General features: G+C 28.8%; 1 long non-coding RNA gene across 1 annotated transcript; it reads right to left on the bottom strand.

Moving 5' to 3' along the window:
• Positions 1–2902: 2902 nt before the first annotated feature.
• LOC108735976 lies at positions 2903–4845 on the bottom strand. The gene is made up of 4 exons (XR_003232418.1): positions 4396–4845; positions 3962–4071; positions 3078–3116; positions 2903–3017 (listed from the first exon to the last, which is right to left on the bottom strand). It is a non-coding gene; the product is annotated as an uncharacterized LOC108735976 (long non-coding RNA).
• Between the last annotated feature and the right edge of the window lie 3109 nt (positions 4846–7954).

The following is a 7954-nucleotide window of genomic DNA, read 5'->3' as shown; positions in this document are numbered from 1 at the left end:
TCTTCTCACCCTTGTGGAATTAGGGAGGGCCTCCCCGAACGACTTCCCTTGGGCTTAGCTATTTAGTTGATCTTAAAAGTGTCTTATACACTTTTCGCGAGTCTACTCTAGCGTTACTTCCTTTCAGACAGGGTACAGTGGGTTATCTGGAATAGGAGCAATAGGCGACTGCCCAGCTTGCCTTGGCGAAATCTGTCCGATCTTCTCTACCAAACCTATTAGTATTTGCCGTTAGTCCTGTTAATTGCACTTTTGCTTTCAGATAATGAGGTATTCCTTAAGAAGAACGAAGACATCGTATTTTTTGCTTTTTATTGTATTTTCTTTGAAATTTCGATCGTTGTCTTTCTTTTACAGGTATTTTTGTTTTCTTGTCTTTCTCTTACAGGTATTTTGTTTATTACTTTATGAACTGTTATATTATGTAATTGTAACTTAGAATAATAGTTAAAATGTTTCTAAATTGATCTTTTGGCATAAATGTTAAAGTTAAATTAAACATTTGTTAACGCTTTCACAATTAAAACTCATTTGGGTGGATAGGGTGGCTATAAGGGGTGATGCGGAGGCCACAGAGGGTTAGGGAGGCTTCTTTCTCTCTACTCTAGTGTTTAAATAATAATATGACAGTTTATAAGTAATATAACGCTATTTATTGTATTTTCATAAAAGTGTCTGTTGTTTTCTTGTCTTTTTCTTGCAGGTATTCTGTCTTTTAACATTTATAATTCATTAAAATTGTTATTTCATACATATTTTGTTTGTATTATGTATTATGCAGTTATTTGAAATAAATATGGTTTTTTATAAGAAATGTACATTTTGTATCTAAATAAATCAATACATTATAATTGGACTATTATTATTTTCGTATCTCTGAAGTGTAACAGTTAATTTATCAGTCATGTAAGTGACTGTAAAATAACGTTAACGTTCAAGGTGACATAATAGTCTTAATCCCAATGCCATTAATTTTAATTTCCGTCTATCCTGCTGGCGCCCTCTGGCGGCGAATATCCAAACTACCTAATGGAAAGGTATCCAGTTCGCACCGCCCTCTAGCGGTGGACTGCTGAACTAAAATAGTTTCGCTATTCGCCATCAGGCCACCCGTCTGGCGGCGGATAGCCGAACTAATGTAGTTCAGCATTTAGCCGCTAGAGGGATACCCTGGCGGCGGATAGCTGAACTAATGTAGTTCAGCATTGTGCCGGTAGAGGGACCACTGGCGGCGGATAGTCGAATTGCTATAGTTCATCGGTCTACCGCTAGAGGGCGCTGCAATCACTTACATTCCGAGAATAAAAATTAATACTGATCAAGGGGATCCAAGGTCACACGTTTAACTCGGTTTATTTAACTTTGTTTTAAATGCATTCATCAACTATTACACAGGTAATACACGCAAATGATAAAACAATAATGATTTAAGATTTATTTATTTAGACAAAAATTACATCTATTACAACGATATTTATTTCAAACAACTGTATAATACATGATACAAACAAAATATCTCAGAAATAACAGTTTATAATGACTTATAAAAGTTACAACACAAAATTCCTGAAATGAAAGACAAGAAAACGAATGGAATTTCAAGAAGATACAAANATGATAACCTGCTGAAACAATTTAATATTAGTTTCATATCAAATCATATTAAATTATTAAGAATCATAATTTCCATCAATCAAATAATAGACTATCAAACTGAATAATCAACAATTACAATTCAAAAGAGTAAAAAATTATAATACTAATTATTGTCAAACAAATAGAGTTTATATATCCACCTAACGCTTTATTAGTCTTAAAGCTAACAAAACTATTGTTAATATTCCTCAGTCTTGCTCACTTTTAACGAGATATGATCAAAATAAGAAAAACAATCCAATCTAATCGGTTTAGTTTCGGTATTATCCATGCAAAGTCCAAAAAGTCACAGTACAATATCAGAAAAAAGAAGATATCCTTAAGTGTTAAGCTTGTTGTTTATTGTTGAACATACTGACGTGGAACATATAATATGGACCTACTATCTACAAGCAAGTCTGTAGACTTCACATTTTACTTTATGAGATACCTTGAATGTTTGTAGTTTTAATTCAATATATTATTAAAAATTAAAATTAATTCACTAATACATTTTACTTTATATTTTTTCACATAGCATTTTCCATCGGAACTCTTTTTATGAATTAAATTTTAATAAGACAATTAAAAACATAAAAATATCAAAAAACTTTAATGAATTTAATTAACAAACAAATCATTCTAACATAACGATAATTCTCTTTACATATTTGTGCTAAAATATTAAAACATTATTATTTCATGTAATAAAACTATTTACACTTCAAATTAAATCCTTAATTATATCTAGAAGAATATGTCAACTACTTTGTAGGTGTTTAGTTCTTATTATTTTTATTGTTAAAACTCTCTTCAAAATATTGATTGGGATGATTAATTATGATTTTACTGGGTCTTCCATGCATATATTCAAAATATTTACTACAAGCTACCTGATAGTGACCCTCCTTTGCATAGTTAGCTATCTCATGAGCCCCTAAAATAAATAGGTCCATTAAATGTTGGAAAGTAGAACAACTGATTAAATAATCTGAAAATTATTTANAATTCGTAAATAGGAACTGACCCGCCTATAAAAAAAAACCATGAGACTGGGATACTAACAGCGTATTTTAACCATTTTACTTCAATTCCTAAGAATATAAATGATTACTGTAATTAATTATCACGATAACGATTCATTATTATATTACAACTTCAAAATCATATAAATGCAACTGGTAACCAGCTTTCCAATACTTTCAAATATGGATTATTTTAAAAAATTATTCTGGGAATAAAACAATAAAAATTTCGGTGTTTATTTTTCATAATTCAAAAAATGTTTTTATCCTCCGAATTAATTTCAATTTATTATTTCACACATCCTTGAATGTTCCAAGATTAGAATTTCCTAAACTTCATTATAAGAAATTTTATTCCTAAAACAATGAAACGTGTTTTTATTTATTTCTATCAAATCTTTAAACAATGTTTCATACAAATTCATCACCGACCTTCGCTTTCATTCAACGGTCAACCTGCAAAAATGATCAATAAAGTTAATTAGCTAACAATAAGCTATTAAAATAAGCCGGACTTTAGATAAAAGAAAAAACATTGAAAATCAATATTATTTAAAAAAAAATTACGGTATTGGCCTGAATACAAACACTTCTGCAAGAAAACACAGTAAAAAACAGAGGAAAATAATGTAGAAGTAAAATATTTCATATGCAACCATACACGCACTAGTGTAAATTCGATTGCATACTGATAATTGCTCAAAAACACCTAAAACCAGCTTCCGCACTTATAAAAATGTAAAAATATTTGAATACCTATAAAACATTTTGAAGAACAATTTGCTTTTTAACGAAAAAATGCGTTATATCTGAAATTATTAATTATTACTTTTGTTACAAAGCTAAAAAGTGTATAATAAATCCCGTAAAATAATTATGTGAATCCAAAACTGACTTGAAAGCTTCTTTTCTATTTTCCGAGACGTTTCTGAATAAACAACAAACACCAAAATCATTAAAATGAACAATTTTATGATTACTTGGGACTAACAGACAAGATGACAAATTATTACGAGTAACATTAAAGCATATACGTTTTTAATAGAAAAAGAAGACAAACTCAAAATTTAACAGCACATAAATATACTTTTGATATTGACCCCTAATTAGTTTATTCTAATGTTCACATGAATATAAAAGGTGTCAATATTTTAATTATGCATCAGGAATTGTTTTTCTTTTTTACTTTTATAATGTAGAAGAGAGTGTTTCAAAATAAAATCAGTAATCACCAGGCAAAGCAATTACCACTTCACTAAGCCTTTTCATTTTGTTTTATAAATTAAAAATTTGTCATTTACCCATTGTTGTTTCTGCTTCCAGTGAATAAAAGCTCCAGACTGGGATGAAATGTGGATTGCTACAATCGCGGACAAACCATACATGATGTCCAAAGTTTATGTAATTACTCCTGTTAAACAATCAAAACAATATTTAAATATATAATTAACTTAGGCTCAATAGTGCATATGTTAACAGAACATTAAAATGTAATGCATAAATGTGTTCCTTTGTGATGATCTTAGTATAATACAAAGGAACAGAAGGTCAAAGCTATAATTTAATATTTAATCAATTATTATTCTTTTTAATAGTTCATTAAACTGTTTAATTTTAAATTAAAAATGTGCAAAATCATTATAAATAAATAAATAAAGTATGAATGTAGGCTAAATTGATTATTTATGAGCACATATTCGAATTATAAATTCTTGGTTAATAAGCATGAACCTACAGATAAATAAAACAGTTAAAACCAGCAATGCCATATACCATTCCTAATCGTAATACATGGTACATTTATTTTGTTTTGAGGCTTGGAGCCTGTTAATCTACTAAATAGGTGAAAAACAAATAAATCTGTTTTATGCCTAATTTTAGGTATTTAGTGTTTTATTTATTTTGTTCCACAAAACTTTTTTTGATTTTCTTGCACGAACATGCCATTTATAGTAATGAATTATCAATGATTTTTTCTTAAATTGCCTGAATCTTCTCTTATACTATAAATAATACAAATTAATTAGATTTCGACCATTCCATGACTTCGAGCAGAATTTTTTTTTTACGAAATCCACCACCATACATAACTCGACCCAACTTAAACGTCATTGATCAGGTAGTGTTACCCTTTGTGTATCTATTATCTAATCTATGTAGTGTTATTTAAAACCATTAACTTGTTGCCATCATTGAGTTGCCATAGATAAGGTTATTATCACAGATAAGTTATTAAGTATGCTTTGAAGATAGGTACGTTCAGATCATAGAGAAAGGACAATTGAAAAGGAAAACAATAGGTGCATAACATACCATTGAGCCACGATTGAGCCGAATCTAGCTAATCTTATATTTTTAATACTTAACTCAAACTATACACATAATAATATTTATTATAATTTATACGTCTCCAAGGTTACTTCAAGATGTTCAAATTTCAGAGATAATTTAATAAAAGCTTCACACCTATTATCTTACATTTTTTAGAACGGATTAAGTTCTTAGTCAGTTACTTCTCACAACTACCAGACGTGGCTCGCAATTTTGATATTCTTTGATCTCATCATTAAATTGTTTGTATATTTTTTAATTAGTATTATTTACCGAATCGCTGATAAACATAAAAATATACAGTTTGAATTTTCTAAAATGATACTGGAAATAGTTGAAAAGTTTTGGAAATCGTTTATAGATGATAACAAAAGAAGTTAATACAATTTTCAACGCTTTCCTAATGACCAAACACNCAAATAATAGACTATCAAACTGAATAATCAACAATTACAATTCAAAAGAGTAAAAAATTATAATACTAATTATTGTCAAACAAATAGAATACAAGATTTGGAAAGTCACACACCATTTTATATGCACATCATAAAATAGTTAAAAGATTACTTACTCTTTTTAAGTACAAGAGAAAGAAATGTGAGTCTCTTCTTCTCCACATTTCGGCTCCTTTTAATTTACCCTTTTCATGTTCACTTATTATGTTTTAATGGAAACCTGTTGAAACAACTTAGTATTAATTATATGTTCATCAGGCTTTGTTATTTTATTATTAATGATAAATACTAATGTTAACACCATATGAATTTTTTGGCAAGCTCATTAGAAGCATTTTTGGAAATAAAAATAAGTCTGACTGCCACAAACATTGCATCTGCAAGTTTGCCCATCTAATCCGAGGATATCATCTCACAGCAAACCTATATTACAGAAAAAAAAAAACAAAGCAAAAATAAGAATTTTTCTAACAGAATCTGAGAACTTTAAGGGCAAAATAATATTTTGTCTATAAATCGAAAGCAATTCTTCACAACGTGGCCCGATAACTATGAAAAATCTACAATCATCGCCTAAAACAGTTTTCAAAATTTAAAAATCCTAACAAAACCCTAACTATTCATCTTTAAATAAACTAAGAAACTAAAAATTCACGGTAGATGAGTGGGCAGGCAATAAACCTCGATTGACCATCATATTATAACACGAAACCAGTACGCCACCGAGTCGTTCACGCCAAAAAAAATCCAAGCAACGGTAATCGAAACGCATCAATTACTAAATAGAAACACATTCTACACAATCAAATGAAAATCGAATATCATTAGGGCTAAATACCTTCGGGCATTGTCTCCGTTAATGGACAGCAAAACCACAGCTTATCATACCCATGAAGACCGACAACAAGTTGACAAATGAGAAAAAGAGATCGCCGGAAGATCCATAGATAAAAATTCCATCTATATTTACAATACATAGATAATAGATTTTGTAGGTGCGTTCAAATATACTAACTCAGGTTAATTCGTAAATAGGAACTGACCCGCCTATAAAAAAAAACCATGAGACTACGATACTAACAGCGTATTTTAACCATTTTACTTCAATTCCTAAGAATATAAATGATTACTGTAATTAATTATCACGATAACGATTCATTATTATATTACAACTTCAAAATCATATAAATGCAACTGGTAACCAGCTTTCCAATACTTTCAAATACGGATTATTTTAAAAAATTATTCTGGGAATAAAACTAAAAATTTCTCACACCCTTGAATGTTCCAAGATTAGAATTTCCTAAACTGAATTATATCAATAAAGTTAATTAGCTAACAATAAGCTATTAAAATAAGCCGGACTTTAGATAAAAGAAAAAACATTGAAAATCAATATTATTTAAAAAAAAATTACGGTATTGGCCTGAATACAAACACTTCTGCAAGAAAACACAGTAAAAAACAGAGGAAAATAATGTAGAAGTAAAATATTTCATATGCAACCATACACGCACTAGTGTAAATTCGATTGCATACTGATAATTGCTCAAAAACACCTAAAACCAGCTTCCGCACTTATAAAAATGTAAAAATATTTGAATACCTATAAAACATTTTGAAGAACAATTTGCTTTTTAACGAAAAAATGCGTTATATCTGAAATTATTAATTATTACTTTTGTTACAAAGCTAAAAAGTGTATAATAAATCCCGTAAAATAATTATGTGAATCCAAAACTGACTTGAAAGCTTCTTTTCTATTTTCCGAGACGTTTCTGAATAAACAACAAACACCAAAATCATTAAAATGAACAATTTTATGATTACTTGGGACTAACAGACAAGATGACAAATTATTACGAGTAACATTAAAGCATATACGTTTTTAATAGAAAAAGAAGACAAACTCAAAATTTAACAGCACATAAATATACTTTTGATATTGACCCCTAATTAGTTTATTCTAATGTTCACATGAATATAAAAGGTGTCAATATTTTAATTATGCATCAGGAATTGTTTTTCTTTTTTACTTTTATAATGTAGAAGAGAGTGTTTCAAAATAAAATCAGTAATCACCAGGCAAAGCAATTACCACTTCACTAAGCCTTTTCATTTTGTTTTATAAATTAAAAATTTGTCATTTACCCATTGTTGTTTCTGCTTCCAGTGAATAAAAGCTCCAGACTGGGATGAAATGTGGATTGCTACAATCGCGGACAAACCATACATGATGTCCAAAGTTTATGTAATTACTCCTGTTAAACAATCAAAACAATATTTAAATATATAATTAACTTAGGCTCAATAGTGCATATGTTAACAGAACATTAAAATGTAATGCATAAATGTGTTCCTTTGTGATGATCTTAGTATAATACAAAGGAACAGAAGGTCAAAGCTATAATTTAATATTTAATCAATTATTATTCTTTTTAATAGTTCATTAAACTGTTTAATTTTAAATTAAAAATGTGCAAAATCATTATAAAGCTTTGTTTTTTT

Source organism: Agrilus planipennis, unplaced genomic scaffold, assembly GCF_000699045.2.
Source record: "Agrilus planipennis isolate EAB-ADULT unplaced genomic scaffold, Apla_2.0 scaffold4, whole genome shotgun sequence".
NCBI lineage: Eukaryota > Metazoa > Arthropoda > Insecta > Coleoptera > Buprestidae > Agrilus > Agrilus planipennis.
The sequence above is the reverse complement of the archived record's forward strand: the minus strand, read 5'-3'. Positions and strand labels throughout refer to the sequence as shown.